This window comes from Electrophorus electricus, chromosome 1 (assembly GCF_041902795.1).
Source record: "Electrophorus electricus isolate QZ-2024a chromosome 1, ASM4190279v1, whole genome shotgun sequence".
Lineage (NCBI taxonomy): Eukaryota > Metazoa > Chordata > Actinopteri > Gymnotiformes > Gymnotidae > Electrophorus > Electrophorus electricus.
Window position 1 is genome coordinate 15723721 of NC_137497.1, and position 20482 is coordinate 15744202.

At 40.2% G+C, this 20482-nt stretch overlaps 1 long non-coding RNA gene and 1 pseudogene across 2 annotated transcripts in view; both read right to left on the reverse strand.

Moving 5' to 3' along the window:
• The window catches only part of LOC145657417 (uncharacterized), a 1953-nt gene extending 1558 nt beyond the window's left edge, over positions 1-395 (reverse strand). Inside the window, exon 1 of the long non-coding RNA XR_014123052.1 lies at positions 1-395. This exon is cut by the window's left edge and continues 623 nt beyond it. This is a non-coding gene — a long non-coding RNA (uncharacterized LOC145657417).
• The window catches only part of LOC145657279 (NACHT, LRR and PYD domains-containing protein 3-like), a 37816-nt pseudogene that overhangs the window by 4775 nt on the left and 12559 nt on the right, over positions 1-20482 (reverse strand). The window contains exons 6-11 of the transcript XR_014122981.1: positions 17966-19760; positions 15507-15677; positions 12459-12629; positions 9414-9584; positions 6268-6438; positions 408-581 (exon numbers count right to left, since the gene is read on the reverse strand). The product of XR_014122981.1 is annotated as an NACHT, LRR and PYD domains-containing protein 3-like (transcript). The remainder of the gene's footprint in view (positions 1-407; positions 582-6267; positions 6439-9413; positions 9585-12458; positions 12630-15506; positions 15678-17965; positions 19761-20482) is intronic.

Here is a 20482-nt window from a genome sequence, read left to right on the forward strand (position 1 = left end):
GACTCACTGCTACTGACACCCTGTGGTTCTTAAATGAATTACAACTAACCTCAAAAAATGGAACAGAGTTTATAAACTCCTGACAGAACAACATCTGTACTTCCTGAGGAGGCTGAGGAAATGTAGCATGTCAACTAAAACTCAGCAGTTCCTACAGGAGAATGATGGAGAGTGAACTCACCAGCCACCACAGTATGATATGGGAACTGCACTACTCAGGAATGGAAGACTCAGTTTTCAGTATTTTCTCATTCTCACTCTTTCATACACACACAGACACCAACACAGAAACACATACGCACGCACACACACACACACACACACACACACACACACACACACACACACATACACGTAAGCACACACAAACAAACCCACATACGCATGCACACACTAACGTTCCATACCTGAGAGTGTCCAGTCTGCAATGGGGATCCTCCAGTCTAGCAGAGAGCAGCTTCACTCCTGACTCTCCTGGGTGGTTGTACATCAGATCCAGTTCTTTAAGGTAAGAGGGGTTTGACCTTAGAGCTGAAGCCAGAGAAGAACAGCCTTCCTCTGTAACCAAACAACCAGACAGTCTGCAGAAAGGAGGGAAACAGGTAGAGAGAGACAGAGAGTGAGATGCACTTCCAGAGCAGCCTGCATGGGGCAGCTAGAGAGGCTGGTAACTGTAGTTGGAGGTTCCTCCACTCTCATCTCTCTCTGGCGTCCTCCATGGCAGATGGTTTTGTTCACTCTTCTCCAGATCGCTGCTGTCTTTGTTTATTTTAGCTCTTATTTTTATTCAGCCCTTCAGAACTCTAGTGCACTATTAACCTACATCAGAAGAACCCCAAAGCTGGACTTACACTGTGTGATTTCAGTGGTCTTATAAGACTGTTACATGTCAGACTGTATGAGATGATGCCAGTAAAATCTTGGCAGAATTCTACATCTGGCTGTGATAACAGGAGTAAAAACACTGTCACATTTCTGGACCTGTGACTCAGAGATAAAGTCTAAGAATAGTAAGCCATGCATACTTTTTGGAAGTTGCAAAGCTGATGCCAGATTTTGACAAGTGTTTTCCTCAAAATCACAGATAGCTAGACTGCAAGTAGATACAACAGACATCACAATATATCCTACAGTAGATACAACAGATATCACAATATACCCTACAGTAGATACAACAGACATTACAATATACCCTACAGTAGATACAACAGATATCACAATATACCCTAGAGCAGATACAACAGACATTACAATATACCCTACAGTAGATACAACAGACATTACAATATACCCTACAGTAGATACAACAGATATCACAATATACTCTACAGTAGATACAATATTACAATATACTCTACAGTAGATACAACAGATATCACAACATACTCCATAGTATATAGTATAGTGGAATTATTTTGTCATTATGGGAATATCTCTGAGAAATAGATATCCAAAATCAGCATATTGTAAATGAGTACATGAATTCCTTTAATGGTAGTATGACTTTAATATGGGATTATTAAACTTCCGCGTGCTGTCCGGACAGCAGTCCCTCGCAGTCTTCAAACACAGACTGAAGACACATCTGTTTGTGGAATATTTAAATGACCACTGATCCTGCTCCTATGTTGACTAACTGAAAGTCTAGTACTTCTTGTAGGGTGTTTATTACTGTGATGTTGACTGCTCCTATGTTGACTAACTCTAGTACTTGTTTATTACTCTGATGTTGACTACTCCTGTGTTGACTAACTCTAGTGCTTATTGTTTATTGCACCGATTGTCTGTTATAGAGCTTAAATATATTTTGTACTTCTAGACATTAGCATTGATCCCTGTATTTCAACAGTATTCTAGTTCACTGGTATCTTGCACGCTAACCTACTTTACTGGCTAGGATCTGTTCTATGAGGAAATGACAAAGCACTTTTCTAAGTCGCTCTAGATAAGAGCATCTGCCAAATGCTGTAAAAGTAAATATAAATGTACTCTTATGTGGTCATGGAACTGTCTTGGCTTGATGGGACATTTCTGAGAAATAGATATCCAAAATCAACCTGAATGAAACATGAATTCACCCAAAGGTATTATTATTTTAATAGGAGATTATGAAAAATAGTAGAGTGAAATCTGTCCAAACTTACTCTGCTGATACTCTGCAAATTCAGTCTATACAAAATGAGTGCATTATTTTGCCTAAAGGTAGTTTGACTTTAATATGGATTTATGAAGACATTGTAGAGTGAGTGTCCAAACTTACTCTGCTATAGTCAAGGGCTTCTACTCACATGTGGTAGTGGAACTGTTTTTGCATTTTGTTAAAATTCAGAAAAATATGTAAAACGTCACACCCTCACCCTCCTCCCTCCTGCTCTTAACTACGTGAAGATCCAACCGCATTTCTCCTAAAGACTGTAACTTGATTGTTGCAAAGACAGGAAGTCCAATCTTGCTTATTGACGGTTTGGTCAAATTGTTGAGACTGTTAGCTGGTTAGATATCTGTGCTGAACAGTAAACAACTAAACAAATCAACATAGCTAGACTTTCTTTGCTAACATTACCTAGTTAGCTGTTATCCATGAATGACGATCAGAGATTCAGTGAAAAACTCATACAGGCTTTGTCTGTCTGTCTTAGTCCATCTACTTTTACTTTTTGTCTGTCCCTTTCTGGTATTTTCATTTTCTCTTGGAAATCACCATAGCAGCAAATATCCTCCAATTCCAGTTTGAGATTTTCTGTCATTTTCATGATCCACTACAGTTCTCTTCACCTCAGTAAGTTAAAACAGCTCCTCTGATGCCACTGTAATGATGTCATTCAATATTCTGCTGCCCCAGCCGTCCTACCACATATGTGATTGGATAAAATTACTGTCACTCAAAATGAGAAACTTGTCACTCATATTTCTGTTACTGCTGGATACAAGTGCTTCTTGGATATTCATGTTATTACTACCTTTTTTTTTTTTCAAATGGTACAATTTAAAAAATTTGTGGAGTGTTTTTATTGTACCTTTTTTAATACGTCAACATAGACTTCCTAAAAACACAAGGGCAACAATCACAAGGTTATTACTGTATTTCTAGACCAAACTGTTTTCTGCTGTTTCGTGTGCTCCCAGTTTTAGTTGAGAAAAATATTAGGAACATTATCTTCACTACATATAATGGTGCTATACTGTTTCTGACCATTCTGGTGCCCTACACACACCCAAACACACCCTGCTGCTACCACACTACAGTTACAGTGAAACTACAAACACTCCATAACTGCAGCCTGATTAGATTTAATAGACAGACTGAATACAGGCATGCTAATAGAACACAGATTTGTACCTTCAGTTTCCAGAGTTGGTTCTGTCCTAGAACAACTCCCCCAGGTCATTGTGCCAGTGTTGGGTAGTGTAGTCTATTGTGTGGCTGTGTGTATCAACATAAAATATTGTGGGTGTAGAAGATTACTGTACATTCACTGAGTGGATTTGAACTTGTTACATCTACTACTGTATTTTCTTTTCCCTCTTATGGCTTATGTTTAATGAAGACAGGTTTGGGGTGGAGCATGTGTTGGGTTTGGCTTTTATTTGGCATGTTTGTAGATCTCTATTACTTTTTTGTAATAATGGTTTGTGCTCAGAATAAAGTGTCTGTTGTGGTCTCTCCCCCTACACTGGCACATAACAGAGATGTATAAAGGTTGGTATCTCTCTCTAATCATCTGCAGCTGAAATAACCAGCAACTGAAGATGGCTGCCTCCAACACTCCTTTACCATTTATCAAACACTAAGATAATACTGGTGATTTTCTTCATAATTTGTGAACCCTAAAGACAGCCATGTTACTATATTGTATGGGATGTAGCTTGGACACATATTAATGTGCACCATATTAAAACTGTAGCATAACCATTGTATTAGAGTGTTGCTATGAACAATGCATTAAATAAGAGTTTTACACATTTTTTCTTTTTTTTTTTTTTTTTAACAGAACAGTGCCTTGACTCTCCCACTATTTGTATTTTATATCTTTTCCCTGCAAAACACCTTCACTATTGTTTCTGAACTTCTGAGCCCTCCAGACATCTTGTGGTTTTAAGTATTTTCTGTGGTCAGTGTTTGTTCTCCTGTATGGAGGAAGCAGAAAGACAAGGAGCAGAGCAAGGGGTCCAGTGAGGAGCACATTCCATCAGTGGGGGTCACACACAGATAATAGTTCTGCCTCTTTAACACACACAAATAGATCTGTCAGTCTCTCTCTCTCTATTTCACACACACACAAACTCACAGATAATAGTTCTGTCTCACACTTACAAATAATAGATCTGTCTCTCTCTCTGTCTCTCTCTATTTCTCTCTCATATATACACACACACACACACACACACACAGATAATAGTTGTGTCTCTCTCTCCCTCTCTCTCTTTCTCTCACACACACACACACACACACACACACAAACAAATAATAGTGCGGTCTCTCCCTCACACACACGTTTCAATTGAGGTGAAGCATTATAAACAGTAAATGAAACATACTTGTGTCAATCTGTGTAATAAAAAAGATTTCAAACAGTAGTCATATTGGCCCTGAACTAAACAGTGTGAGGTCTGGTTTACTGTGTATATACATTAGTCATATTGGCCCTGAACTAAACAGTGTGAGGTCTGGTTTACTGTGTATATACAGTAGTCATATTGGCCGTGAACTAAACAGTGTGAGGTCTGGTTTACTGTGTATAAACAGTAGTCATATTGGTCCTGAACTAAACAGTGCGAGGTCTGATTTAATTGTGTGTGTGGTTATATTTCTACATGTAGTTATATTGCTACATTTGGTTAGAATTCTACATGTGATTATAATTCTACGTGTGGTTATATTTCTACGTGTGGTTATAATTCTCAGTGTATCTGAATTATGTAGTATCAAATGATGAATTATGGGTGCAGAAATGTCTGATCTAAAGTTCTGATGTAATACAAAACACCACACATGCTATGCACCACACACACACACACACACACACACACACACACACACACACACACACACACACACACACACACACACATTTCACTCCTCTCCTCCTAATCTCCTGATTACTGATTACTGTGTCTTTCTTTCTCTCTTGTAATTAAGTTCACAGGTTCACTCATCCAGTGCTGAACATTGTTCCTCACTACTGTGTTCAGTTGTCCTGAGTTTACTGTCAGCTGTCTGCTCAGTTTCTCTCTCTGCTGACTCCACGTCTTCTACCATCACTGTTCTATTTTAGTTTGATGTCTCTGGCTTGATGAAAAAATTAGCAGCCAACATTTACTCCTAAGTCAAGCTAATATGACGTTAGCGTGAGGTATCTAGGTGTAGTAACCAACAATATACTGTAACTTGGCAGCCGGCAATATTAGCCGGCTACATGTTTCATAAAAACACCCGTGGAGAGAGATCACAGGTTTATCTTAAGGAATAACCAATAAACCTTTCAGGTCTATTGAATGAATATTAACTTGTTGCGTTCTTTCCTCCAGCACGGCTGTCAGATCAGCTCATCTCAACATGTGTTGAACACACGGTGTAAATCATAATGAGAACAGGGTCTCCCTCCCAAAAACACAAGGGAATTGTGTGATTGTAAAAGAGTCCTGTAATGTGTCCAGAACCTCAATGGTTCAGCTTTAAATGTTTTAATTAAGATTTTAAGGGCTTGTATTTGCAGAGAGATTAGAATGACTGATGTTTACAGTGTTTCCATACATAAACTAGATAAAATCACTCAGTAAAAATCTTAAATTAAAACACTTCATTTTACCACGGTGTTGTTGGGAGTTTCTGAATATATTCATCTTGTAAGACATTTTGCAAAATTTCTGCTCTCAGGTGACCAAAAGTGCAGCTTGTAGACAAAATGCCAAAGCGCCTAGTTGAAGCAGCATTGTAATAAATACACCTGTACACGTGGACAAGGACTCATCTGTGTCTCCTCTTTACAATGTTATATTTCTCTTATAGACTTGAAAATCTGCTCATGCATCACAAATGTAACTCTTTGTCTCCACAGTGTGGTCATTTAATGAAATGTAGTGAGGTTTCAACAGAAAACTCTATTTAGAAATATTTAAAGAAGACAACTTTATAATATAATATAAAAGTGTACATTTCCTTGCATTGCCTTGCCTGGCAATGTTTGTTTAATACTGTACTATAAGGGAGTTGTCACTGACCTTTTTAAAATGGCTCTTTATTTACATTCAAAAATATAAACTCACCCGAGAATCACCAGTTTACATTGTGAACTCTTCAGTCCAGCACAGAGCTGCTCCACTCCTGAATTCTGCAGGTCATTATTATTCATCTCCAGTTCTCTCAGTGAGTTTTCTGTTTGTAGAACTGATGTGAGAGATTTGCAAGACTCTTCCGTGAGACCACAGCCAGATAGTCTGTAAAAGAGTAAATACAGTAAATAATGTAGTTCATTCAGAGGATGATGAATTAAAAAATCTGAACTGCTAATAAAAATGTAAAGAAGAGCTGGATAGGTCTGGAACACACTGATACATTTTCAGCCTTTTAATTTCACAAACACAGTAACATTTCTACACTACCGTGTCTTCATCAAAGAGAAAATGGACAAAGACATGACAAATAACATTCATTAGCAACCTAAGACAGGTGACCACATAATGGATGGTTGGTTCATAGGTCAGTGAATGGCAGTTACCATAATCAGAGTCCAAATATCAAAATATCCCACCCCTAACACCATAACAGGAAACAGAACAACATAGATCTCATTCAATGTTTCACAAATACAAATACACTAATATACAAACAGAAAATATTGTTGGAAGACAGGCAGAGTAGTGATTATGGAGGAATAAACACTGCAGTAGTGATTATGAAGGAATAAACACTGCAGTAGTGATTATGGAAGAATAAACACCGCAGTAGTGATTATGGAGGAACAAACACCGCAGTAGTGATTATGGAGGAATGAACACCGCAGTAGTGATTATGGAGGAATGAACACTGCAGTATTGATTGGACAGAATGCAGGCAGCATAATCTTTTACTAGTGTTTACATTCCTGTGCTCACACTATGAGTCACTGAACATGAAACATTCTCCTCTGCCTTTGCTTTTCCCAGTGAGGTCCTGAGTTCTGTCTTTGTGCTGCACCGAGAATCCCGGAGGCTCAATAGCTGAGTCAGGGACCCCATCAGTCAGTCAGGTGTGTGTGAGGCAGTCCCCATCAGTCAGTCAGGTGTGTGTGTGTGACTCAGACCCAATCAGTCAGTTAAATGTGTGTGAGGCAACTATCTCATGTCTGCTGTTGACAAAAAATTTGTCCCTGGAGTTTGTCCTTCAAGGACTGTATGTGTACAGTAAAATAATGGTGAGAAGAGGACCGTTCACATGATGATTCAGTTGGATCAGAACTTCAACTCACAATATCGTTACTTCACACAACTAATTTATTCAGTAAAATCAACCATTTACATTAACACAAAAAAACAACTAAACAAGTCAGCAGCCCTTTTTGGGGCTACAGTGAGAGTGGACACAGCTGACACTACAGCAGACCTGTGGGGCTACAGTGAGAGTGGACACAGCTGACACTACAGCAGACCTGTGGGGCTACAGTGAGAGTGGACACAGCAGACACTACAGCAGACCCGTGGGGCTACAGTGAGAGTGGACACAGCCGATACTACAGCAGACCTGTGGGGCTACAGTGAGAGTGGACACAGCTGACACTACAGCAGACCTGTGGAGCTACAGTGAGAGTGGACACAGCTGACACTACAACAGACCTGTGGGGCTACAGTGAGAGAGGACACAGCTGACTCCTCTGTCTCTGTCTGCTGTGTTCACTCTCTTCCATGTCCTCCTCCTGGACACTTTCACCATCAAGTTCTGTCTTTTCTCTCTCCTGCTGTCTTCTTACTAAAGAAGGTTGCCATGGCAATAGCATTACTTTTTCTCTTCATCCTGGTTGTTTTCTGTCTCTATATACTAACTGTATACGAACAAGCAGGAGTATTTTATATTCTAGCAATTTCCTTAGATTTAAGGAAGCTAACATTAGCTTCATTAGCTTTATTACAGTACATCAGGCACCCAGTGAGACACACACACACACACACACACACACACACACACACACACACACACACACACACACACACACACACACACACACACACACACTTCACTCCTTCTCTCCTCCTAATCTCCTGATTACTGAGTCTTGTGTGTCTTTCCTTCTCTCTTGTAATTAAGTCCACAGGTTCACTCGTCCAGTGCTGAACATTGTTCCTCACTACTGTGTTCAGATGTCCTGAGTTTACTGTCAGCTGTCTGCTTAGTTTCTCTCTCTGCTGACTCGACGTCTTCTACCATTACTGTTCTATTTTAGTTTGATGTCTCTGGCTTGATGAAAAAATTAGCAGCCAACATTTACTCCTAAGTCAAGCTAATATGACGTTAGCGTGAGGTATCTAGGTGTAGTAACCAACAATATATTGTAACTTGGCAAGCTTAAGGTTACTAATATTAGCCGGCTACATGTTTCATAAAAACACCCGTGGAGAGAGATCACAGGTTTATCTTAAGGAATAACCAATAAACCTTTCAGTTCTATTGAATGAATATTAACTTGTTGCGTTCTTTCCTCCAGCACGGCTGTCAGTTCAGCTCATCTCAACATGTGTTGAAAACACAATGTAAATCATAATAAGAACAGGGTCTCCCTCCCAAAAGCACAAGGGAATCGTGTGATTGTAAAAGAGTCCTGTAATGTGTCCAGAACCTCAATGGTTCAGCTTTAAATGTTTTAATTAAGATTTTAAGGGCTTGTATTTGCAGAGAGACTGATGTTTACAGTGTTTCCATACATAAACTAGATAAAATCACTCAGTGAAAATCTTACATTAGAACACTTCATTTTACAACACTGTTGTTGGGAGTTTCTAAATATATTCATCCTGTAAGATATTTTGCAAAATGTCTGCACTCAGGTGACCAAAATTGCAGCTTGTGGACAAAATGCCAAAGCGCCTAGTTGAAGCAGCATTGTAATAAATACACCTGTACATGTGGACAAGGACTCATCTGTGTCTCCTCTTTACAATGTTATATTTCTCTTATAGACTTGAAAATCTGCTCATGCATCACAGATGTAACTCTTTGTCTCCACAGTGTGGTCATTTAATGAAATGTAGTGAGGTTTCAACAGAAAACTCTATTTAGAAATATTTAAAGAAGACAACTTTATAATATAATATAAAAGTGTAAATTTCCTTGCATTGCCTTGCCTGACAATGTTTGTTTACTACTCTACTATAAGGGAGTTGACACTGACCTTTTTAAAATGCCTCTTTATTTACATTCAAAAATAGTCACAGAAACTCACCCGAGAATCTCCAGTTTACAGTGTGAACTCTTCAGTCCAGCACAGAGCTGCTCCACTCCTGAATTCTCCAGGTCATTATTATTCATCTCCAGCTCTCTCAGTGAGTTTTCTGTTTGTAGAACTGATGTGAGAGATTTGCAAGACTCTTCCGTGAGACCACAGCCAGATAGTCTGTAAAAGAGTAAATACAGTAAATAATGTAGTTCAGTCAGAAGATGATGAATTAAAAGATCCGAACTGCTAATAAAAATGTAAAGAAGAGCTTGAAAGGTCTGGAACACTGATACATTTTCAGCCTTTTAATTTCACAAACACAGTAACATTTCTACACTACAGTGTCTTCATCAAAGAGAAAATGGACAAAGACATGACAAATAACATTCATTAGCAACCTAAGACAGGTGACCACATAATGGATGGTTGGTTCATAGGTCAGTGAATGGCAGATACCATAATCAGAGTCCAAATATCAAAATATCCCACCCCTAACACCATAACAGGAAACAGAAGAACATAGATCTCATTCAATGTTTCACAAATACAAACACACTAATATACAAACAGAAAGAATTGTTGGAAGACATGCAGAGTAGTGATTATGGAGGAATAAACACTGCAGTAGTGATTATGGAGGAATAAACACCGCAGTAGTGATTATGGAAGAATAAACACCGCAGTAGTGATTATGGAGGAACGAACACCGCAGTAGTGATTATGGAGGAATGAACACTGCAGTATTGATTGGACAGACTGCAGACAGCATAATCTTTTACTAGTGTTTACATTCCTGTGCTCACACTATGAGTCACTGAACATGAAACATTCTCCTATGCCTTTGCTTTTCCCAGTGAGGTCCTGAGCTCTGTCTTTGTGCTGCACCGAGAATCCCGGAGGCTCAATAGCTGTGTCAGGGACCCCATCAGTCAGTTAGGTGTGTGTGAAGCAGTCCCCATCAGTCAGTCAGGTGTGTGTGTGTGACTCAGACCCAATCAGTCAGTTAAATGTGTGTGAGGCAACTATCTCATGTCTGCTGTTGACAAAAAATTTGTCCCTGGAGTTTGTCCTTCATGGACTGTATGTGTACAGTAAAATATTGGGGAGAAGAGGACCGTTCACATGATGTTTCAGTTGGATCAGAACTTCAACTCACAATATCGCTACTTCACACAACTAATTTATTCAGTAAAATCAACCATTTACATTAACACAAAAAAACAACTAAACAGGTCAGCAGCCCTTTTTGGGGCTACAGTGAGAGTGGACACAGCTGACACTACAGCAGACCTGTGGGGCTACAGTGAGAGTGGACAAAGCTGACACTACAGCAGACCTGTGGGGCTACAGTGAGAGTGGACAAAGCTGACACTACAGCAGACCTGTGGGGCTACAGTGAGAGTGGACACAACGGACATTACAGCAGACCTGTGGGGTTACAGTGAGAGTGGACACAGCCGATACTACAGCAGACCTGTGGGGCTACAGTGAGAGTGGACACAGTTGGCTCCTCTGTCTCTGTCTGCTGTGTTCACTCTCTTCCATGTCCTCCTCCTGGACACTTTCACCATCAAGATCTTCTGTCTTTTCTCTTTCCTGCTGTCTTCTTACTAAAGAAGGTTGCCATGGCAATAGCATTACTCTTTCTCCTCATCCTGGTTGTTTTCTGTCTCTATATACTAACTGTAAACAAACAAGTAGGTGTATTTTATATTCTAGCAATTTCCTTAGCCTCATTAGCTTTGTTACAGTACATCAGGCACCCAGCATGCCACACACACACACACACACACACACACACACACACACACACACACACACACACACACACACACACTTCACCCCTTCTTTCCTCCTAATCTCCTGATTACTGACTACTGTGTCTTGTGTGTCTTTCCTTCTCTCTTGTAATTAAGTCCACAGGTTCACTCATCCAGTGCTGAACATTGTTCCTCACTACTGTGTTCAGATGTCCTGAGTTTACTGTCAGCTGTCTGCTTAGTTTCTCTCTCTGCTGACTCCACGTCTTCTACCATCACTGTTCTATTTTAGTTTGATGTCTCTGGCTTGATGAAAAAATTAGCAGTCAACATTCACTCCTAAGTCAAGCTAATATGACGTTAGCGTGAGGTATCTAGGTGTAGTAACCAACAATATACTGTAAATTGGCAAGCTTAAGGTTACTAATATTAGCCGGCTACACGTTTCATAAAAACACCCGTGGAGAGAGATCACAGGTTTATCTTATGGAATAACCAATAAACCTTTCAGGTCTATTGAATGAATATTAACTTGTTGCGTTCTTTCCTTCAGCACGGCTGTCAGATCAGCTCATCTCAACATGTGTTGAACACACGATGTAAATCATAATAAGAACAGGGTCTCCCTCCCAAAAACACAAGGGAATTGTGTGATTGTAAAATTGTCCTGTAATGTGTCCAGAACCTCAATGGTTCAGCTTTAAATGTTTTAATTAAGATTTTAAGGGCTTGTATTTGCAGAGAGATTAGAATGACTGATGTTTACAGTGTTTCCATACATAAACTAGATAAAATCACTCAGTGAAAATCTTACATTAGAACACTTCATTTTACCACACTGTTGTTCGGAGTTTCTAAATATATTCATCCTGTAAGATATTTTGCAAAATGTCTGCACTCAGGTGACCAAAATTGCAGCTTGTGGACAAAATGCCAAAGCGCCTAGTTGAAGCAGCATTGTAATAAATACACCTGTACACGTGGACAAGGACTCATCTGTGTCTCCTCTTTACAATGTTATATTTCTCTTATAGACTTGAAAATCTGCTCATGCATCACAAATGTAACTCTTTGTCTCCACAGTGTGGTCATTTAATGAAATGTCCTGAGGTTTCAACAGAAAACTATATTTAGAAATATTTAAAGAAGAGAATTTTATAATATAATATAAAAGTGTACATTTCCTTGCATTGCCTTGCCTGGCAATGTTTGTTTAATACTGTACTATAAGGGAGTTGACACTGACCTTTTTAAAATGGCTCTTTATTTACATTCAAAAATATAAACTCACCCGAGAATCTCCAGTTTACATTGTGAACTCTTCAGTCCAGCACAGAGCTGCTCCACTCCTGAATTCTGCAGGTCATTATTATTCATCTCCAGCTTTCTCAGTGAGTTTTCTGTTTGTAGAACTGATGTGAGAGATTTGCAAGACTCTTCCGTGAGACCACAGCCAGATAGTCTGTAAAAGAGTAAATACAGTAAATAATATAGTTCAGTCAGAAGATGATGAATTAAAAGATCTGAACTGCTAATAAAAATGTAAAGACGAGCTTGAAAGGTCTGGAACACATTGATACATTTTCAGCCTTTTAATTTCACAAACACAGTAACATTTCAACACTACCGTGTCTTCATCAAAGACAAAATGGACAAAGACATGACAAATAACATTCATTAGCAACCTAAGACAGGTGACCACATAATGGATAGTTGGTTCATAGGTCAGTGAATGGCAGTTACCATAATCAGAGTCCAAATATCAAAATATCCCACCCCTAACACCATAACAGGAAACAGAACAACATAGATCTCATTCAATGTTTCACAAATACAAATACACTAATATACAAACAGAACATATTGTTGGAAGACATGCAGAGTAGTGATTATGGAGGAATAAACACTGCAGTAGTGATTATGGAGGAATAAACACCGCAGTAGTGATTATGGAGGAATGAACACTGCAGTATTGATTGGACAGAATGCAGACAGCATAATCTTTTACTAGTGTTTACATTCCTGTGCTCACACTATGAGTCACTGAACATGAAACATTCTCCTCTGCCTTTGCTTTTCCCAGTGAGGTCCTGAGTTCTGTCTTTGTGCTGCACCGAGAATCCCGGAGGCTCGATAGCTGTGTCAGGGACCCCATCAGTCAGTCAGGTGTGTGTGAGGCAGTCCCCATCAGTCAGTCAGGTGTGTGTGTGTGACTCAGACCCAATCAGTCAGTTAAATGTGTGTGAGGCAACTATCTCATGTCTGCTGTTGACAAAAAATTTGTCCCTGGAGTTTGTCCTTCATGGACTGTATGTGTACAGTAAAATATTGGGGAGAAGAGGACCGTTCACATGTTTCAGTTGGATCAGAACTTCAACTCACAATATCGCTACTTCACACAACTAATTTATTCAGTAAAATCAACCATTTACAATAACACAAAAAAACAACTAAACAAGTCAGCAGCCCTTTTTGGGGCTACAGTGAGAGTGGACACAGCTGACACTACAGCAGACCTGTGGGGCTACAGTGAGAGTGGACACAGCTGACATTACAGCAGACCTGTGGGCCTACAGTGAGAGTGGACACAGCTGACACTACAGCAGAGCTGTGGGGCTACAGTGAGAATGGACACAGCTGACACTACAGCAGAGCTGTGGGGCTACAGTGAGAATGGACACAGCTGACACTACAGCAGAGCTGTGGGGCTACAGTGAGAGTGGACACAGCTGACATTACAGCAGACCTGTGGGGTTACAGTGAGAGTGGACACAGCTGATACTACAGCAGACCTGTGGGACTACAGTGAGAGTGGACACAGTTGGCTCCTCTGTCTCTGTCTGCTGTGTTCACTCTCTTCCATGTCCTCCTCCTGGACACTTTCACCATCAAGTTCTTCTGTCTTTTCTCTTTCCTGCTGTCTTCTTACTAAAGAAGGTTGCCATGGCAATAGCATTACTCTTTCTCCTCATCCTGGTTGTTTTCTGTCTCTATATACTAACTGTAAACAAACAAGTAGGTGTATTTTATATTCTAGCAATTTCCTTAGCCTCATTAGCTTTGTTACAGTACATCAGGCACCCAGCATGCCACACACACACACACACACACACACACACACACACACTTCACTCCTTCTTTCCTCCTAATCTCCTGATTACTGACTACTGTGTCTTGTGTGTCTTTCCTTCTCTCTTGTAATTAAGTCCACAGGTTCACTCATCGTGCTGAACATTGTTCCTCACTACTGTGTTCAGATGTCCTGAGTTTACTGTCAGCTGTCTGCTTAGTTTCTCTCTCTGCTGACTCAACGTCTTCTACCATCACTGTTCTATTTTAGTTTGATGTCTCTGGCTTGATGAAAAAATTAGCAGTCAACATTCACTCCTAAGTCAAGCTAATATGACGTTAGCGTGAGGTATCTAGGTGTAGTAACCAACAATATACTGTAAATTGGCAAGCTTAAGGATACTAATATTAGCCGGCTACATGTTTCATAAAAACACCCGTGGAGAGAGATCACAGGTTTATCTTATGGAATAACCAATAAACCTTTCAGGTCTATTGAATGAATATTAACTTGTTGCGTTCTTTCCTCCAGCACGGCTGTCAGATCAGCTCATCTCAACATGTGTTGAACACACGATGTAAATCATAATAAGAACAGGGTCTCCCTCCCAAAAACACAAGGGAATCGTGTGATTGTAAAATTGTCCTGTAATGTGTCCAGAACCTCCATGGTTCAGCTTTAAATGTTTTAATTAAGATTTTAAGGGCTTGTATTTGCAGAGAGATTAGAATGACTGATGTTTACAGTGTTTCCATACATAAACTAGATAAAATCACTCAGTGAAAATCTTACATTAGAACACTTCATTTTACCACGGTGTTGTTGGGAGTTTCTGAATATATTCATCTTGTAAGACATTTTGCAAAATTTCTGCTCTCAGGTGACCAAAAGTGCAGCTTGTAGACAAAATGCCAAAGCGCCTAGTTGAAGCAGCATTGTAATAAATACACCTGTACACGTGGACAAGGACTCATCTGTGTCTCCTCTTTACAATGTTATATTTCTCTTATAGACTTGAAAATCTGCTCATGCATCACAAATGTAACTCTTTGTCTCCACAGTGTGGTCATTTAATGAAATGTCCTGAGGTTTCAACAGAAAACTCTATTTAGAAATATTTAAAGAAGACAACTTTATAATATAATATAAAAGTGTACATTTCCTTGCATTGCCTTGCCTGGCAATGTTTGTTTAATACTGTACTATAAGGGAGTTGACACTGACCTTTTTAAAATGGCTCTTTATTTACATTCAAAAATATAAACTCACCCGAGAATCTCCAGTTTACATTGTGAACTCTTCAGTCCAGCACAGAGCTGCTCCACTCCTGAATTCTGCAGGTCATTATTATTCATCTCCAGCTCTCTCAGTGAGTTTTCTGTTTGTAGAACTGATTTGAGAGATTTGCAAGACTCTTCCGTGAGACCACAGCCAGATAGTCTGTAAAAGAGTAAATACAGTAAATAATGTAGTTCAGTCAGAGGATGATGAATTAAAAAATCTGAACTGCTAATAAAAATATAAAGAAGAGCTGGATAGGTCTGGAACACACTGATACATTTTCAGCCTTTTAATTTTACAAACACAGCAACATTTCAACATTACTGTGTCTTCATCAAAGACAAAATGGACAAAGACATTACAAATAACATTCATTAGCAACCTAAGACAGGTGACCAAATAATGGATGGTTGGTTCATAAGTCAGTGAATGGCAGTTACCATAATCAGAGTCCAAATATCAAAATATCATACCCCTAACACCATAACAGGAAACAGAACAACATAGATCTCATTTAATGTTTCACAAATACAACTTCACTAATATACAAACAGAAAATATTGTTGAAAGACATGCAGAGTAGTCATTATGGAGGAATAAACACTGCATTAGTGATTATGGAGTAATGAACACTGTAGTATTGATTATGGAGGAATGAACATTGCAGTAGTGAATATTAGTGTATGAACACTGCAGTAGTAATGATGGTGGGATGAACACTGCAGTAGTGATTATGGAGGAATGGACAGAATGCAGAGAGCAGAATCTTTTACTAGTGTTTACATTCCTGTGCTCACACTATGAGTCACTGATCATGAAACATTCTCCTCTGCCTTTGCTTTTCCCAGTGAGGTTCTGAGTTCTGTCTGTGTGGTGCACCGAGAATCCTGGAGGCTTAATAGCTGAGTCAGGGACCCCATCAGTCAGTCAGCTATGTGTGAGGCAGACCCCATCAGTCAGTCAGGTGTGTGTGAGGCAGTCCCATCAGTCAGTCAGATGTGTGTGAGGCAGTCCCCATCAGTATGTCAGGTGTGTGTGAGGCAGACCCCATCAGTCAGTCAGGTGTGTGTGAGGCAGTCCCCATCAGTCAGTCAGGTGTATGTGAGGCAGTCCCCATCAGTATGTCAGGTGTGTGTGAGGCAAACCCCATCAGTCAGTTAAGTGTGTGTGAGGGAACTATCTCATGTCTGCTGTTGACATGAAATGTGTCCCTGGAGTTTGTCCTTCATGGACTGTATGTTTGCAGTAAAATACTGGGGAGAAGAGGACAGTTCACATGTTTCAGTTGGATCAGAACTGACTCACTTCTCCTGCACTGCTTGTGTGAGGACTCAAGGACATCTGACTTTTTGTACAAAAGAACTGATACAGTCAGTTTCACAACTGTGCTTACATGCATTTGAGTAGAGCCAAATACTAACACTTTCTGAAATTCATGAAAAACTTTAAACTGATCAGACAATTTATGCTGATTATATCATTTGTAAAGAAAAGCATTGTATTAAACTTGAGAGAAATGCAAAACAATCATTTTCACTAGTGGTCTGAGATATTGGTCCCACTGTATGTGATCAACAGTAGTAGCCTGTTACAGTTTTAGGTGAGTGACAGTAGTAACAGCATTAGCTTCTGGGAGACTCACTGCATGTAGTCATATTAACACCTACACCTTTCTAATGTGCCCAATCACCATCATCGGCTCTAAAGAAAACCCATGATAAAGTTTGAAAACTGCCATCAGTGTGAAATATATATATATATATGTGTGTGTGTGTGTGTGTGTGTGTGTGTGTGTGTGTGTGTGTGTGTGTGTGCACATGTGTACACGTGTGTACACACTGGTCATGCTCATCATTATACACTTTTCTCTGTATTGGTCAGTAGTGGTTGAACTGTAATGTTGGTCAGAAAGCTGAACTGATAGTTCATATTTAAATCCTTTTGTATGTTACACTGTGTGGTGTGGTGTGTGTGTGTGTATGCATGCGTGTGTGCGTGTGTACACACTGATAGTTCATACTTGAACATTTCTGTATGTTACACCGCAGCACATTTTCGGTCTGTTTCACTAAGAGTGTGAACTATAAACACTGTTGGCACTGTTGTAAATGTAGGACTATTCTCAACACACAGACACACAACTACCCATGACATCAAATATCATTTAACCATCATTAATACATTTAGACTAATGAATCACTGGACTGTATTGAATCACTGGACAGTGTTACTACATTCCAATGTTCCACAACTTTATGGTTTAACTTAAGCACCTGGTGTTGGAGCCTTCAATCACCTACATGTGCTTTAATGTAGGATCTCTCTATCCTGCTCTCTCTCTAATGTTCTCTCTCACTCTCCTTTTAATTTTTCACAGAAGACCTTCTGAGTCAAGAACATCCACTGCCTGCTACACCCACAGTTCATCTCTAAATGAAAATACTCACATGGCTTTTCTGGATGCTTTGACCAATGGCAGCAGTCTCAGTAGACATTCCTCTGATGGGTCATATTTCCTCAGGTCAAACTCATCCAGGTCCTCTTCTGAGTTCAGCAACACAAACACCAGAGCTGACCACTGAGCAGGAGACAGTCTGGCTCCATGGAGACTACTGTTACCTCCTCTGCTCAGGTATGTTTGGACTTCCTGCACTAGAGAATGATCATTCAGTTCATTCAGACAGTGGAACAGATTGATGGATTTCTCTGTAGAGGGACTGTCACTGATCTTCTCCTTGATGTACTTGACTGTTTCCTCTTTGCTGTGTGAGCATCTTCCTCTCTGTGTCAGTAGGCCTCGTAAAAGAGTCTGATTGGACTCCAGTGAGAGACCCAGAAGGAAGCGGAGGAAAAGGTCCAGGTGTCCATTTTGACTCTGTAAGGCCTTGTTCACTGCACTGTTGAGGAAGACAGACATTGGGGTTTTGACTATTTCAGGGTGTTTCTGTTGCAGCACATTGGTGTTGGTGGAGATGAAGGACATAAACACATATACAGCAGCCAGAAACTCCTGAACACTCAGATGTACAAAGCTGAACACCTTCCCCAGCTGTAGCTCAAACTCCTCTCTGAAGATCTGAGTGCACATTCCTGAATACACTGTCATTTCTCTGACATCAATGCCACTGTTTCTCAGGTCTTCCTCATAGAAGATCAGGTTGCCTTTTTCTAGCTGTTGGAGAGCCAGTTTTCCCAGTGCCAAAACATGTTTTCTCATGTGATGTGGGTGAGTGGGACCTTTTTGTCCTTTCATACTTCGTCCATACTTTTGATCCTTGTGTCTGAGCTGAAAGATCAGGAAGTGTGTAAACATCTGAGTCAGAGTCTTGGGGATCTCTCCACTCTCTGCTTCACCCAACATTCTCTCTAAAACAGTGGCTGCAATCCAACAGAAGACTGGAATGTGGCACATGATGTAGAGGCTTTTTGACGACTTCATGTGTGTGATGATTCTATTGGCCAGGCCCTGATCACTGATTCTCTTCCTGAAATATTCCTCTTTCTGTGGTTCACTGAACCCTCTTACCTCTGCTACTTGGTCAACACACTCAGGAGGGATCTGATTGGCTGCTGCTGGTCGAGAGGTTATCCAGAGGAGAGCAGAGGGAAGCAGATTCCCCTTGATGAGGTTTGTCAGCAGCACATCCACTGAGGTTGATTCTGTTACATCCCACAATCTCTCATTGTTCTGGAAAGCTAGAGGAAGTCTACACTCATCCAAACCATCAAAGATGAACAGAATTTTGTAGCTGGTATAATGTTTAGGTTTTAATTCACGTGTTTCTGGGAAAAAGCGATGAAGAAGCTCCACCAGACTGAACTTTTTCTCCTTCAGCAAATTCAGCTCCCTAAAAGGAAGTGGGAATATGAAGAGAACATCCTGATTTACATTTCCTTCAGACCAGTCCAGTATGAACTTCTGCACAGAGACTGTTTTACCAATTCCAGCCACTCCTTTAGTCAGCACAGTTCTGATGGCTTTGTCTTGTCCTGGTAAGGGTCTAAAGATGTCACTGCATTTGATGGATGTCTCCTGTGTTGCTGGTCTCCTGGATGCTGCCTCAATCTGTCTCACCTCATGCTCATTATTGCCCTCTCCACTCCCTCCCTCTGTGATGTAGAGCTCTGTGTAGATCTCATTCAGAAGTGTTGTGGTTCCCTGCTGTGAGATTCCTTCATGAATCTTCTGACATTTGTCCCTCAGTTTGGATTTGAGCTTTCTGTGGCAAGCAGGGGCCAGTTCTGATAAAAGAGGAAGACAACAGAACACATGCTAATCTCTTTTAGATTCATTCATAAGACTCATTACAGGAGTTACAGGAAAAGAGATAAACAGATTGTTATAAATAGATTGTTTATTCCTGCTAGATTGGGCATGAAAAGTCCCGTGGTAAATCTTAGTCAATTCAGGGACTGACAGCCTTAGATTTCAAGATTTCAATGGACATTGTATTATACATTATTTTGTTGATAATATTTACTGGTTATCAATAACACCGAATGGTCAGTAGTTAGAAACCAGCTGAGGTTCCACCACAGACACTGGTAACCATCACCTGACTGAGGAGATCTACAACCCAGACTGGACAAGGAGGGGGCTGGGGAACAACCTGTGATCTGTGAGATAGGACCTGTGTTCCAATGTGATCTGTGAGATAGGACCTGTGTTCCAATGTGATCTGTGAGATAGGACCTGTGTTCCAATGTGATCTGTGAGATAGGACCTGTGTTCCAATGTGATCTGTGAGATAGGACCTGTGTTCTAATGTGATCTGTGAGATAGTACCTGTGTTCCAATGTGATCTGTGAGATAGGACCTGTGTTCCAATGTGATCTGTGAGATAGGACCTGTGTTCCAATGTGATCTGTGAGATAGTACCTGTGTTCTAATGCGATCTGTGAGGTAGGACCTGTGTTCTAATGTGATCTGTGAGATAGGACCTGTGTTCCAATCTCAGTTCCAA